At 42.9% G+C, this 15,194-nt stretch overlaps 1 pseudogene; it reads right to left on the reverse strand.

The window, feature by feature from the left end:
* Window positions 1-13,714: 13,714 nt before the first annotated feature.
* LOC150020794 (glyceraldehyde-3-phosphate dehydrogenase pseudogene) lies at window positions 13,715-14,792 on the reverse strand (annotated as a pseudogene).
* Between the last annotated feature and the right edge of the window lie 402 nt (window positions 14,793-15,194).

Here is a 15,194-nt window from a genome sequence, read left to right on the forward strand (position 1 = left end):
TATGATATGTCTTTTTGCTCACGAGCAAGCCCTACACCGGCAATATTTCTTCCCTTTTCACTCTTCCTCAACTACATTCCTCGCCAGGAATTTCTTTCTGTTTTAACCACTTCTGTTGGTCTCATGAAGAAGCATGCCAAGTCTAAAGAAGTAGATGATGGGTTATTTTATCAGAGAAAAAGCGAAGTGCTCTCCAGAGGACCAGCAATGCAGTGACTTGCCGAGAAGATGGGGACAACTGTGTGAGAGTTTGTGTGAGTGACCGTGTATATGACTGAGCATGTGTGAGAGAGTGTGTGTACATCTGTACGTGAGTGATCCAAAGAAGACAACATCAGCAGCACCTGAGCTGGCGCTTCTGTTACTGCTCAGAGTTACCAGTCTGGAAGTCTAGCCCTGTACCATTTTCTAGCTACTGGTCTTGTTAGAGCCTATTACTGTATCAGAACTCCTTTTATCAAATTTGCCACATGAACACCTGTTGCTTGCACTTAACGTATTTCTCAAGGCCAGGTGTTGCCATTTTTCCAATTGTAACCACTTCCACTGGTCTCATGAAGAAAAATGCCAAGTTCAAAGAAGTATTATTCCCCAGTAAGTAGAGAGCTTCATAAAATCAGTTTAATTAGCTAACGTGCCTGCAGATGTTAGGGAAGCATAAACTAAGGCCGAGATGAGCAATCAATATCCCAGAACCACCCACAGACCACCTGGTTTCATGCTAAGGTCCATGAGGTATAGTACTCTGAAAAGAGAAGACAACTGTCTATATTCTCCTTTTATTTTTTAAGATTTTTAGTTATTTTTAGAAAGGGGAAGGGAGAGATGTGGCCCACAACCCAGGCATGTGCCCTGACTGGGAATCAAACCTGGGACCCTTTGGTTTGCAGTCTGGCACTCAATCCACTGAGCCACACCAGCCAGGGCTACACTTTCTTTCCTTAAAAATACCCAGCTACACAGTTTAAGTAATGGTAATAAAGTGTTGCCAGTTTACACAGTCTTCTATAATCTTAAATTGTAACACTGTTTTTGTGGGCCTCAGACAAGTTATTTTCATTTGGAAAAAAAAGCAGCCTTTAAATATATTTTCAATGCTGTGAGTTGGACAGGTTGCTCACTATTGAGCTAACAAGTGGCACCTCAAGGCCTCTCTGCCCAGAGATCTCTAATTGAGCCTGAAGCCCTCCCTGTACCAGCTGTCAGCGATCTGGGCCGATCCCAGCCGAGAATGCAGGCCCAGCTCCTGGACTTCTGCTGCTTCATCTGGGTGAGAATATTGGTCAGTAAGCAGTGATTCTCTTCACCTGCACAGTGGAATCACCTGGGCAATTTAGCAACCACCGGGGCTGCCCCACCCCCAACCCAGAGCCTGGGTCCCACCTGTGGGGGACCGCTCCTTGTGGTTTCAGGAATTGTAGCCCAAGCCATGAGCCAGGCCCCTCCGGGAAGGCTTTTAAGTCTCAGCGGAAAACCAAAAGGCTGTACGGCAGACAGGACCAAAAGCCACTCAGAGGGTTCCCATGGGAACTGGGTTTAAAGAATGCTTATTATGCTTTAGAGCTTGCTCTGCTTTTCTTATCTCTTAGTTAACTATAAACAATCTGTAGCATGGAATACATGAAACCTTGCACCTAATGCCAGTGTGGCATCAAGATGTTTAATAGACCCTGACAGACTGGTGATTGTGCCCTCTATATTGGTATCTGTAATCAGTAACTGTCAACTGTAATCCAGGCGCCTAAAAGCTAATTGATGGTTTATGAATTTTGACCTTGTATCTCCCATGCATACCTTTTTCAATAAAAGGCATGGGGAACGGAGATCTTGCGTTTTCTCCATTAGAGGGAATAACCACCTCCCATTCCCCTCAGACAAAATACAGCGTCCTGGATAAATTTGTTCTGCCATGGTCCTGAAACCTCTGCTGGACAGAGAAGTTTCCAACTGAGCCGGGCATTGGAGGCAGCTCAGCCTCATCCGCTCCCACAGATACTGACTTCATTGGTCCAGGGTGTGGCCTGGGTGTTGTGATTTTTTTAAAGATCCCTAGGTAATACTAATGCTGAGAACAACTGCCTCACACTTTCTTCCTTGTTAGCTTTGTTTAGTATCTAGTATTTTCCTAATTAAAATGCGTTACGATTAATTTAGACTTTTGGGGAGAGCCGATCTAGGAAGAGTGCTACAAAGAAAATGCCTGTGCTCAAGTAACAGTGTGAGCTAAAACCCTCCCTCCCTGACATCCACAACCTGGCGTCCTGATGCTAAAACCCAGCCCAAGACTTCATTTTTTTTAATCCTTGCCAGAATTGTCAGTTTCAACAAAAATTGAAAAATGAGTTTTCTCTTTGTCTTAAGCAGTGCAATCTCTTTGGCTAGACAAGTGTTCTGAAGAAATCCATGGCTTCAGAACCCTTCAGATGTTTGAAGGCCATCGTTGTTACTAGAGAGCCCCCAACCTGACAAGGAAGGGAGATTACATCACAAAGGCCTCTGGAAACACCTCCGGGGTCAAAGCCAGCTAAAAGTAGAGCAGACCTTCCCACACCCCAAGACCCTTAAAGGAGATTACATTCAGTGTCTGATGTCCCTTCCACACTTCTTTGCCCCTGGCAGAGATGTCACCACGAGACTCACCTCCAAAGGGATTCTTTCCAAATTGGGTCTCTCTGGTCCTATTGCTTACGTGTTTCAGCAAGGACTGGGATTATTCCCAACAGGATTTCCTCGTCTGCACTAGATCACCCTTCCATACACAAACTAGGACCCTTAACCAGGCTTAGAAGGCTAGACTACCTGACCTAAAAAATAGGGCTGCCTCTCTTCCTGATTTTAAGAGGATAAGGTGTGAGAGTGCTGGGGTTCTGGAGCCAGAAGGAATTGGGCACAAAAGCTGTCTCCACTATCTTCCTAGTGATTTGACCTTGAGGAAGTTGCTGCTGCTCAATTTTATCTTATTTGATCACCTGAAAATAAGCTCTCTTTGGATTATTCTAAAGAATAAGTAAAACAGTGTCCATGAAAGCACCTGCCACCCAGTAGATCCTCAATAAATAACTGTTGAAAGAAGTCAATGATCAGGATTTGGGTGAAGGAGGCATTCTGTATTTTACCAGTTTCTGACATTTAACACATCCTTGTGGGGTTTTTCATCATTTATTTATTTATATATTTCGGTTTTTACCCCAGGTTTATTGAGGGAAGGGAAGGGATGGGGTTAGAGGTCAGGGGGAAACTCCCAGTCCAACTCGAGGGTCTGCAGGAGCAAGGGAAGAGGAAAGAGGGAAGGGGAAAAGGGGAAGGGAAAAGGGGGATGGAGGAGGAAGGGGAGTGGAGACTCCCAGCTGCCCAGAAGGGCCCATAGGGATTGCCTCCTCTCATCTTGCTTATTAATCATTAATTTACCAAACAGATGCTCAAGGAAAAAATAATGTCAATCCTCAAGCCCCATAACTCCCAAATATCAACATTAAAACTTGGAATGTGTTATACACTCTTCTCCATGCGTATACAAACATACAACAAATAGCTTTTGTCTTTCAATTTGTTTATACAAAGGTTCGAGATCACATAAAACACAGTGTTTTGCAACCTCCTTTGTCCATGGACACCTTCCAGGTGAGTCCATATGGATCAAATTCAATTTTCTTAACAGCTGCATAATCATCCCCATATCATGGAACATACTATATATTGAGTTATTCCTTTTAATGATGGGCATTAAGGATCTTTCCAGATTTCTGCCACTAAACACAGTGATGCAATAAATATGCTTGCACTTAATCTACTTGTTCTATTCTGTGATAACCTCTCTCCAAAGTTTTGATCTACAGTGCAGAGACTCTCCTTCCCCAGAATGTAATCTCTGTTGTCTCTAATTACACAGGCCTATGGAAGATGAGATAGCCATCTGCCAAAATGCATGCATCCCCACCATATTCACAGGTATAGAGTTGTCTCTGGGAAGTGGCCAAACAGGAACTACCTTTCTCTCCCACCACCCCCTTGCATATAGATGTGACCCATGACTGGTTTTCATCAATAGAACGTGAGTGGCTGTGGTGTGTCTTAATTCCGGGCAAGTCTTTAAAGAAGGGGTTTGCCTTCTCCACGCTTTCTCCTCCTTCTTACGTCAATCATGGGAACTTAGGAGATGGCAGAGCCACAGTGTGGAAGGAGCCTGGGTCCTTGAGTCCACTGCATGTGGAGGGCTATCTCCCATCCAACAGGATTTACCTCAGACAGTCACGGGAGTGAGAAATCAACTATGATTATGTTTGAGCCATTATACTGCATCCAGTCTTTTTGTTACAACAGCCAGCATTACCATAACTGAGGCAAGTCCTTAACAAGGAAAGCCACAGTCCTTTACAAAAAAGCTGGAACACAGACCCAGGTCTCTGAAGACAAACCCTGTATTCTTAACCACCATGAAACACGGCCCCTAGAGATCCCAACTCTTTCCTCAAAAACATCTTTAGGTCAGTGACTTAACCTTTTTCAGTTTATGGACCTCTTCAGTTTAGTTTAAATCCTGCTTTCCTCCCGTTATCCTCTTTCCCTCTAGTCATTGGGTCCGAATGAGATTTGTCACAAACAAACAAATCACACCAGAAGCAAGAATATAGACTTTATTATGATGCTAGAAACAAATATTTATCATATGACTGCTGGAGACCTTTTTTGGTGTCCATCTGGAAGATCCTTGGCTTTCTACAATCCTCAAGACCACACTTTGCTTATTACCACCCCAGCTGAATTCTGATGCTTAGAAAAAACAATGACCTTTTGTACTGATGTTCATTTATTTTTTTTCTGAATAAGATATGACACATTCATTATGAGATAGGTTGATGGGTAATTAGTTTTTCAGGATATTTTAATTGGGGCTTATAGTCCATTGTCAGTACAAATTAATATTATATTAAATACTATGAATTAATGGTCTGGCTATGCAAAATGAAAGTACCCTCCTAATTTCTGAGGGAGAATGCAAAAGGTCTTTCGTTTAGTGGAAACGATTTACCAGACTGAATTAATTGCTTATAAGAAATTATTTCCTGTAGTGTGTGTGCCTTCATACAGTTCTGTCCTACAACAATTCTCTGCCTGTGGCTGTAACACTGCCCTTGTTCTAAAACTACTGCGTGAACTTCCTTGCACCAACATACAAGAGCCCAGGGTGGAAAAGAGATACTTACGGGAAAAACTATTTTATTTTCACCCTCCAGACAAGGCATCAAAATTTTCTCGATGATTATTTACTACCAGGGTCTCTTTTCTTTTATGGTATTCAATCAATACCTTATTTGCTTTTTGACTTTGCAGAAAACAGTGGCATGGATCCTGGCTCTGGCAAAGCACAGACAAAGCTGGGAATGAGTTCTTTAATTTTCTGGATCATAAAGTTACTTCCTCCCAGATGTGCATTAGTTCTCAGTAGCAATGACAGTCAGTAATGACGTGCCATCTCACCTAGTGAGGGGGCTTTTTAACTCACAGAGCATCCTCACGGATTAGAAATGATGCAGGATCCCACACTTCACCTTAGGAGCAATTTAGAAGTGAGGGTTAAAGGTGCCAAGTGTGTCCTCTTACAAGCAAAGGGAAGACAAGACTTGACTAATTCATCACAAAACATCCCTTTCCTCTTTCCAGTGATGTGAAGGACTTTTGTCTCTGTCGCTTCAGAGGCTGGTGGTTTTGAGTCATTGTCTCCGAAGCAAATCAGACTGAGAGTCAAGCACCAGGCAACTCTGTTGAGCAAACTTTTTTTCAGGGAAGTCATAAAGGCCCCGGGAAGAAGAATTAGGTGTGGGGATGTTTTGTATGGGACTAATAAATCCATCTCTCTGCAGTTCTGGCTAAATCAAGAGTGGGAGTGAAACAGAATATGAGCCTTTTTGGAGTTCCCAGAGCAGCCTCACACACTGCAAGTGGGGGCACCAGGTCTGTATGGAGACAGCTGCTCTCACTTCCTGAACCTGAGGCCAAGAGCTGAGGAGAGTGTGAGAACTGAGGGGAATGGAAGGAAGTGCCCTTCACTAAGTGGCCCCAGAGAACCAGGACAGCACCTGATGCTCCAAGGCAGTCACCTTGCACGTGTTGGTTGCCCAGGTGACAGTTGGAGCTAGAGAACTGCCTGGAGGTAGTGAGGGCATATGCCTCATTGGGACCTGTGCTTTTCTGTGAGAACATTCTTCAGTCACCACAGTGGGACCCCGTGGAGCTCAGAGACAGGCCTACCCCCAGGAGGCCTGAGGCCTAGAGGGGAGCAATGAAGGGACTGAATAACTGAGGTTTTTATGAATTTTGTAGGCAGTATGTAAACACTCAGAAACCAGATGGGAGGCGGGGAGGGAGGTAATGGGGGAAAGAAGGGGAAGGGTCTAGTCAAGAAACAAATATGAAGGACACGTGGACATGGAAAACAGGGTGGGGACTGGCTGTGGGAGTGGGGGCAGGTAGCAACAGGGGAAGAATTGGGACAACTGTAATTGAACAATGATAACTTTTTTAAGAAAGGAAAGAACACGCACACACACACACACACACACAAAGTCACATTGTCGTCGTCGGCAGCTGTCCGTCTCGAGAGACAATGGTGTAGCTTCTTAAGAGTCTATCTGCACCGCCGAGAATGGCTGTGCAGTCCAACTCGGGAGTGACACGGTATCTGTCTCCTCCCGTGTTGAATCGACATCTTGCGATGACGCTGGAGTGTCCTCTCCAGTGAAGCTGAAGCTACAGAGCCTGGGCAGGGTGATATGGAGGGTCTGCTGTTGCCCATGCAGCAGACCCCCCCTCTCTTCGCAGCTGAAGGGTCCAAGGGAAAGACGGAGTCAATACAGCTTGGCTTCAGGTGCACCGCAGGAGTTGCCGGTGATGACTACAACGTCAAACCGCCTTAGGGACTCCGGCTCCGGATTTTCTGTCGGGGTTTACTCCCTTAGCCTTTCCCCTGAAGAGGTATGCCGCAAGGCAGCGGAGGTTTTTTGGAGTCAGAGTTTTCCTTCTCTGTTTTAGAAGAGTAATGCAGTGCTTATACAGTATTTATGAAACTCCTCCAGCAAAGGTCCAGGGCAGCATCGAGTAACCTAACATATTAGTCACATTGTACAACCTAAAAAAAAGAAAGAAAGAAACCTCTTTTGAGTTTCCTCTACTTCTCAAGCTGCTCTGGAGCTCCCTCTCCCCAAACACTCAAACAAAAGTCAGGAAATATAAATTAATGGGGTTTAGATGCAAGGGGCAAACCCAAGAGTAAAAAAAAAAAACGTAAGAGTTTAGAATTATGCCCTTTTTGGACCACACTTGAAATGCATTGTACATTTGCTCCCTACAAGAGTCTTAGATAAATCATCATGGCTTTGATATCAAAATTGTATTTCAAGGCTTATTCTCTCTCTCTCATTATTTTTTTACATCAGCCCTATCCCCTGATTTGCATAGCTGGTGTGCCAATATAGTAGTAAGAATGCCCTCCCCAGCCCACTAAAATAAAAAGTCTAAATGCCATTTCCTCTTTTTAAAAGTACACACATGCGTATCACTTCCTAAATTACACTCATTGTCAAGAATTTTGGACTATAAAAGTATCCCAGAGTTAGTTTTTATCTGAGACAGTTAACTGCTCTTTTAAAACAGTATGTAGTTGCCCTAATTGCTTATCTTAGGAGCTTCTGTACTTATTAGCTGGGGCCAAATACACTCACTCCCCCTTAGAATTTGGAATTTTAAAGGAAGCAAGACTATGCTATACACCTGAAACTAATACAAAATAATATTGAATGTAAACTATAATTTAAAAAGAAATTTTGAATAAAGGAAGCAAGAAGTGCACATCAAAATGACTCTCGTTTCGGGGGCATGCATGGATCTTCTTCTGCCACCAGTTAACCGGCTGCCACATCACACCAGAAAGTGAAAGCCACGTCTTGGGGCTACTTCACATTTTTTGAGACTAAGAACTCAAGGGCAGCCCAGGCTTCCCAGCTCAAGATGAAGGTGTCCTCATCGGGAATTCCTGGTTTCAGTTTTCAGGCCCATCATTCAAACCATCCAAAAACGCCATTACGTCTGAGAAGGGATTAATATCCACAATTTACAAAGAACTTATAAAACTTAACACCAAAAAACAAACAATCCAATTAAGAAATGGGCAAAAAACCTGAATAGACATTTCTGCAAAGAGGACATGCAGATGGCCCATAGAAAAGATGCTCAATGTCACTAATCATCACAGAAATGTAAATTAAAACCTCAACGATATACCATCTCACACCAGTCAGAATGGCCATCATCAATAAATCAACAAGTGCTGGTGAGGATGTGGAGAAAGGGGGACCCTTTTTGTACTGTTGGTGGGAATGCAGATTGATGCAGCCACCGTGGAAAGCAGTATCTCAAAAACTAAAAGTGGAACTACCTTATGACCCAGCAATTCCACTTCTAGGAATTTAGCCAAAGAAACCCAAAACACTAATTCAAAAGAATACATGCACTCCTGAGTTCACTGCAACATTATTTGCCTCACCAAGATTTGGAAGTAGCCCAAGTACCCATCAGTAGATGAGTGGATAAAAATCTGTAGTACATTCACACTATGGAATACTATTCTGCTGTTTAAAAAAAGAAGAAGAAGAAGAAGAAAAAAAAAATCTTACCCTTCTCGACAGCAAGAATGGATCTAGAGAGCATTATGCTCAGTGAAATAAGCCAGTCAGAGGAAGACAAATACCATATGATTTCACTCATATGTGGAATCTAATAAACAAAATAAACTAACAAGCAAAATAATGACAGACTCATAGACAAGCTGACAACTGTCAGGGGTGGGGGCTGGAGGGAGTGGGTAGAGGGATTGAGCAAAAAAGAAAAGCTCATGGACACAGACACCAATGTGATGATTGCAGGGAGGCGGAGGGAGGAAGTGGAGCAGGATATGGGGAGGTAAATGGTGACAGATGGAGACTCGATTTGGGGTGGTGAACACACAATACAGTGTACATATGGTATGTTATAGAATTGTGCACCTGAAACCTGTATAATTTTGTTAACCAGTGTCACCCCAATAAATTTAATAAAAAGGAGAAAACATGGACCAGTCTCACCACACTGCAAGTAGGAGTGCTGGGTCTTTAGGAAGGAGGTAGCTTTATCTTCCAGGCCCCAGAGCCCAAGGCAGGAGAGGAGAGTATGTGAGGACTTGCCCAGAGAAGACTGGAGGAGAATGGAAGAGGCATTTGATAAAGCTGATGTCAGAGGCAGCTGGGATGGAGAAACGAAGACACCGCAGTAGGCTGAGAGGCCAGTTGGGATGAGTGGGGCAAAGAAGTTGGACCACTGGTAATGTGCACCTCTTCCAGAGGTCACGTATGCAGATGCGTTTAGGGTCCAGACTTGTAATATAAGTAACAGAAATAAGTTGGGTGTAAGAAAATAAGTGGCACATGCCCTGGCTAAAGGGATTCACAGCTAAGTAAATGCTAACTACTCACCTAACTAACTGCCGGGCTGACCTGGCCTCTGCAAGACTTTTTTCAGATTTCAAAATATTCTGCATTTGTTGCAAAGTTCATTACTTCTACTGACTAATGTTTTAGCTATATGACATCAGCCACTACTGAAAGTCACTCTAAGAAAGAGCCCCACAAAATGCATTATATTTACAGACAGCATAATGTCACTACAGCATTATACAATGACAACCTTATGTGTGCATGGGGAGAGATTTCTTTCAGGTATACCAATAATAGTCAAGTTTCTCTTGTATATTTTTTGACTCATAATGTTGCCTCTGCACTGGCTCCCAAGAGGCAGAGAACTAAATTTGCAGCCCACATATGACAGACTGGATAAGACCTTGGAGTAACGTGATTCCTCGGTTACTGTATTATCCCTTTAAGTTGCTTCAAATTCTTTTGGAGAACCAAGAAAAGTAGCATAAGCAAATAAATATCTCTGTATTTATTTATCTATTTCTATTTATATAGTTATCTTTATAGATTTACTTAGCCCTCTCTTGCTACCGACACCTGGAATCTTCTTCTAGCAGCTGCATCTTGTTACTGGCCAAAGACAGAAATCTATTTTGTTTTAGAAGATCAAGTGAATAAAAGCCAAGTCCTGATGTCAGTTATACCTCCTACCCTCTTTTTTTCTGTCTTCTTTTCCATAGTTCCACTCTCGTATGTAATCAGATTCTGCTCTTGTGGTCAGCAGTATCTACAGTCTTTATATCCCCAGTGGATGTTCCACTCTTCCGGTTTCTTTGGGGATCTCTTTCTCAGTGTGGTTCTGCTACGACTATCAGACTTGGTGCCTGCCCTTTCTTTCACAGGAGTGACCCAGGCAGTCACCCAGAATGAAATACCTATTCCCCTACCCTCCATCAATAATTGGTTAATTAATGTGCATGTGACCCAGAAGAGCCAATCAGAAGCTTCCCTGAATTAGTATATGAATACTGGAATTGCTAACTCGAGACAATAAGAGCCTGGCAGCCATCTCATCTACTATGTGGAGAGAAAGTTTGCATCAGAAGCTAACAATGGCAGCAGAGCTGAGAGAGGGCCAGGGCAAAGGAGAAAAGCCCTTGGTGACATCCTACACATTCTCGGATTTAGTCGGAAGTCAGAGCCTCCCCCTCACAGTTTGTTCCAACAGCCAATTATGTCCCATCTGGCTTATGCCAGCTTAAGCTGATTTCTGTGAGATTGAAAGAGTCCTCACTGTACTCTTACTACTTGTGTCTCTAACCTTGTGGCCCTGGCCCTATCACTCAATCCACCCTCCACAGAGCTAACTGATCTTATAATGTTTCTAACAAACATATGATCTTGACATGTCCCTGCTCAATGTTCTAATATCCTATCACCCACAGGCTTAAATATAAACTCTCTGAATGATATTTAAGACATGTTATAAGCTGTTTTGTGTCTTCCTATCTGGCCTCTTGCCATTCCCCTCTCAGACTTTGAGCAGGTGACATTTGAGCCCGTTACTGATCCCAAGTTCTCCCCAGCCCCCAGGCCTTTGTACATGGCTTTATTATATTCCTGAAATACCCTCCCCAAGCTTAGAGCTCAAATGCCATCTCTTCCAGAAATTCTTTCTTTGCTTCCTGAGATAGAATTTGCTCTTTTTTCCTCTTCTGCTCTTACAGCACCCTCATTTGGGTAATTTTATAGCATTGTCGTTGTTTTCATCCCTCTGCAACCAGAGTATAGCTCCTTGAGGATAGGGAAGAGCATTTACCTGTGTTTCTTCATGCCTAGCTCAGTAAATGGCACTCAATGGGAGCTAAGTAAATATATGTTAAATGAGTGAATGTTCAGTACCATCTCATAGAGAAATCTTACTCCTAATTTCTCTTTTTATATACAGTTCTTCACCACCTGATTTCCCCACAAGTTCCTAGACCTATGCAACAACGTAAAGCTCCATGTCTTTTCAAAATTGCAGGTGTCTTAAAAGTCCTCACTTGAGATTCAATATACCCATAAGGCCTGTGAAGCGAAAGCCAATTCTGAGGCACATTCAACCTGCCCAACATCACAACTTAATGTGCTTTATGAATTGGGATGAGAGGCTCAGGTCTATCATTCCATTAATTGTTTACAAAATTATAAGCATCATAAAGAGGAAAGGAATTGAATACAAGATATGTCAGATGACCTACCAAGCTGAAAGGACACATGCAGTGTGGCCTGACCATCCTTAGTTACCTGAACAGGTGTTAACAGTGACAATACTCAGAAGTTCAGTCAATATTCTCTGGGTTCAGACAAATGGGCTCTCACAGACATTTCTGTGGTTCCTCTCACTGACCATCAGAGTAGAACCTTGGACAGAGACCTGAAGTACAGTTAGGTCCCTTTTGCTAACCCTGTGACGCAGAGATGCAGAAACTAAGACTGAATCAAAACTGGGGGAAATGGGAGGCCATAGTCAAGTAGAGATAGTAATAAAAATACCTTTCATGTATACTTTCTGAGGAACTAACCAGTATCCTGTTAGCCTCAAAAAGTTATTGAAACTTCCCAGAGGTGTCCAACTTACCCCCAGCAAATAATCTAGACCTTTCATATTGTTTCATTATTTTGTATGATCTCAGAATTTTCCTGAGAATAAGATAAAGAAGGCAGGCGTGCTTTTTATTTTGCAGAAGGAGAAATGGGCACAGAGGGATCAAGAAGGGCATTTCCCAAGGCTCGATAGCAACCTTGCAGCCAGGATTAGAATGCCACACTTGTATCATTAGCCCAGTGCCTGCAGAATCCCCAGAAGAATGTTAAAACTACAAACTCCTCATACATTTCTAAGTTGACATCAAAATTTGTCGATTATATTTTTAAAGAACTGCAAAAAAATACCATTTCCAGACTTTCTAAATAAAAAGATTTAAAAACATATCTGCTATATCCAATTGAACATATCTTTTCCTGGTAGCCAATGCAATTTAAATATCAAAGCAATTTAACTATCACATCTAGTTTTTAAAAAATAAATGAGCAAGCTCTTTTTTTACTCTTGGAAACTTTATATCATTCATTTATTCTTGAACTTATATTTCCATTCCACTTCCCCCTCAGAATTTAGTCCTTAAGAAATTTTATTTCATCTTTAGAAATGCCTTATTGATCACCCTACCAAACATTTTTCCACAAAAAAAGCGTATGAATATGAATTTAAATTTTTACAAGTTTCCTGTGACCATAAGGTTCTAAGTAATAAAGTTCTTCTATACTGAGTTCCTGTTACAAATACTATTAATAAATTGATTAAAATAACATAAATATATCATAAATGTTGATGAACAATTATAAAATAAAAAGTAAATTGTATTGGAAATGCATGTTTTATTGAGAGCATTGTTTCCTTTTTGAATTCAATAATACACCTGTCAATGAATATTACTTATTGACAGAATGAGACAGAATTCACCATCATTTTCTATTCCCATTATTTGTATAGATGGAAACCTTGAGGAAACTTGTTCATAAATAAGTAGACAGAAACAGAAGGAGTCTTATTACAACAATGTTAATTAATTCCTTGAGTTCCCTTTGAATGATATGTAAAAATTCAAATTACGATCTACTATCAAAAATTATTTTTAGTGATTTATCACATGATAGCTCCATTAGATTCTACTTAAATTTTGTTAACAGCAAGGAATTGGAAACCACTTGACTTACAAACATTGATGAGCCAGTCATTAGAGCCCTTCATCATCTCTATACTGTCATGCATTTCTTCTTAGCTGCTTTTTACCACCTGGGAGATTGGCGAGAAAAGCCATTCATTGCTAAGTAAGAGAAGAGTGTAAAAGGGAGTATGGGAAAGAAGCCAGCAGGACAACTTTCTTAGTGGCTCTCAGGTAGATCAGCTTCATGAAATGGTTCGCACTGAAGTTGAGGATCTGGAAATTGATTCTCCTAAAGCTATCCCTGCCTACCTACCCCCTTGGAAAGTCTTTGTAGATTCTTTTGGGATAAGTTAGTCCAGTTTGAAGACAATTGTATTAGCTAATGATTCCACCACTTTTATTCTTTATTTATTTATTTTGGGGGGGGCGGTACAGTGAACTTTATTGATGGTGCATGACAAGGTAGGGCTCCCTAAGCCCCTCCCCTCTTTAGGGGGTCTCGGATGGCAACTAGAGGTCAGGAGATTCTCAGTATGTTGGGGGATCAGTTTGAGGCAAGGATTCCCCAGCAGCTGAGGGTCTCTCTTCCTGTCGCTGGGGCTGGTGGTCCTGGGGGCTCTTACTCCTTGGTGGCCATGTGGACCATAAGGTCCACCACCCTGTTGCTGTAGCCAAATTCATTGTCATACCAGGAAATGAGCTTGACAAAGTGGTCATTGAGGGCAATGCCAGCCCCAGCATCAAAGGTGGAGGAGTGGGTGTCACTGTTAAAGTCGCAGGAGACAACCTGGTCCTCAGTATAGCCCAGGATACCCTTGAGGAGGCCCTCTGATGCCTGCTTCACTACCTTCTTGATGTCATCATATTTGGCAGCTTTCTCCAGGCGACAGGTCAGATCCACAACCGACACATTGGGGGTGGAGACACGGAAAGCCATACCAGTGAGCTTCCCATTCACCTCAGGGATGACCTTGCCCACAGCCTTGGCAGTGCCAGTAGAAGCAAGGATGATGTTCTGGGCAGCCCCTTGGCCATCACGCCACAGCTTCCCAGAGGGGCCATCCACGGTCTTCTGGGTGGCAGTGATGGCATGGACTGTGGTCATAAGCTCTTCCACGATACCAAAGTTGTCATGGATGACCTTGGCCAGGGGGGCCAAGCAGTTGGTGGTGCAGGAGGCATTGCTGACAATCTTCATGGAGTTGTCATACTTGTCTTGGTTCACATCCATCACAAAGATGGGGGCATCAGCAGAAGGGGCAGAGATGATGACCCTCTTGGCTCTACCCTTCAAGTGAGCCCCAGCCTTCTCCATGGTAGTGAAGACCCCAGTGGACTCCACAACATATTCAGCACCAGCATCACCCCATTTGATGTTGGTGGGATCTCGCTCCTGGAAGATGGTGATGGACTTTCCATTGACAACAAGCTTCCCGTTCTCAGCCTTGACTGTGCCTTTGAACTTGCCATGAGTAGAATCATACTGGAACATGTAGACCATGTAGTTGAGGTCAATGAAGGGGTCATTGATGGCGACAATATCCACTTTGCCAGAGTAAAAAGCAGCCCTGGTGACCAGGCGCCCAATACGGCCAAATCTGTTCACTCCGACCTTCACCATCGTGTCTCAGGGTTGAGGCTGGCACTGCACAGGAAAACGCAGCAGTCCGTTGAACTGGAGGAGCAGAGAACTGATTCCACCACTTCTAAATAAGTCCTTCAGATTTGTGTCCCATCGTTACACCTTGAACATCAATCACCAACAGTCTCTTGGGCATTTTTCTAAGTACTAGAGACACAACAACAAGGGAAAGCAACTAAATTCCTGCCTCTCACACTAGTGGACAAGAGAGACCATAAATTACCAGAATTAGACTTTATTTTATATTGAACACACTGGGACATGACAGAGTCAGACATAGAAAGCTCAGGCCATTGCTGACTCTGGAATATGGCTTTCTTGTCTCTCCTGTAGGTGTAAGGACGGTACTATGACCCTGTCTGCAGTCTTCCCTGCACCAAGCAGAATGCCAGGCAC

Source organism: Furipterus horrens, unplaced genomic scaffold (genome assembly GCF_987537825.1).
Source record: "Furipterus horrens unplaced genomic scaffold, mFurHor1.1.pri manual_scaffold_1, whole genome shotgun sequence".
NCBI classification, from domain to species: Eukaryota; Metazoa; Chordata; class Mammalia; order Chiroptera; family Furipteridae; genus Furipterus; species Furipterus horrens.